This window comes from Octodon degus, unplaced genomic scaffold (assembly GCF_000260255.1).
Source record: "Octodon degus isolate 3935 unplaced genomic scaffold, OctDeg1.0 scaffold00104, whole genome shotgun sequence".
Lineage (NCBI taxonomy): Eukaryota > Metazoa > Chordata > Mammalia > Rodentia > Octodontidae > Octodon > Octodon degus.
In genome coordinates, this window is record NW_004524680.1 from 5,020,373 (window position 1) to 5,021,698 (window position 1,326).

Here is a 1,326-nt window from a genome sequence, read left to right on the forward strand (position 1 = left end):
CACACGTACACACTTACGTAAGTAAAAAAATTAAGCTAAGCAAAGCACAAGGACCGCGGTTCGATCCCCCAGCACCACATGCCAGCCAGCCCCGCCCCCTGGTGGGCTGAGCTGACCCCCCCACAATAAATAAATAAATAAACAAATGTTTTAAAAAAAAGAAAAACAAAATGAAAAAAGAAAAATTGTCAATATCAAAACAGAAACAAAGATTTTACCATCTACATGTGTATGGAAGAAATAAGGAATAAACGCCTATATTAAGTGGCAAAAGGATGAAAGGAATAAAAAGTACTGAACGAGATGACAGAAGTATTGTATATCTATATGCCTTTACAACCACGATAAATAAAATAAAGGGGAGTGTTGAAAGGTAGATTTTCAGACTAATTCTTTTGTTTTAACCCATACAAAGAGGCTCCAGGCTACAGAGATGTCAAGTATAAGAGGAGTGAAGACATAGTACACTGATGCTATTATAAGACAGACTTGAAGAAAAAAGCATTAGTAGATATAAATGACAATGTTCAATTCAGTATAAAAATATTTTAAGTTTCAATAATTGTATTTACCTTACAGATGTACTTCAGTATAATAAGAAGCAAAAAGTGTTGGAACCACAAAGAAATTTGGACAAAAAGAAATTCGGACAAAATCAGTAACAAAGCACACTATTTGAATGCCTCTCAATGATTGACCAATATAGAACACAAAAACTGGTCAAAATAATGAACAACACAACTAACAGAACTGATTTAATACACATAGACAGGACTCTGCCCCCAACAATTTACAGAATGAGCATTTTCTTCAAAAGAGGGAAACCAAGATGAAATTTTGGGGACAAAGCTAAAGAAGTACTCAGAATTTGACATAAACATATAAGAATTTAAATACTTATACTAGCAGAGAGAAAGCTGGAAAATAAATGAATTAAACATTTACTTTCAAAAGATAGAAATTAACACTAAGAAAACAGGCCAAAATTAATGAGCTGGCTATCAAAGGTGTGCTGGAAACCATCAAGAGTGAGATCTAATAGCATATTAGACAATCAGGGAAAAGAAGAATGAACAAGAAGAGGCATAGGTCAGGCTGGCAAGATAGTTCAGGGGTCTAAATGTATATCTGGCAAGCACAAGGACCAGAATTTGATCCTGGGCACCATATGCCATGCCAGCCCTGCCCCCGGGTGCACTGAGCCAGCCACCAAGACCGGGTGTGGTGGCACATGCCTGTAATCCTAGCGCTGGGGAGGCTAAAAACAGGAGGATCACCATGAATCTAAGCTGTATAGTGAGACTCTGTACCAAATATATATATATA

The 1,326-nt window shown here is 36.7% G+C and overlaps 1 pseudogene; it reads right to left on the reverse strand.

Moving 5' to 3' along the window:
• LOC101589317 overlaps window positions 1–1,326 on the reverse strand; it is a 49,053-nt pseudogene that overhangs the window by 40,066 nt on the left and 7,661 nt on the right.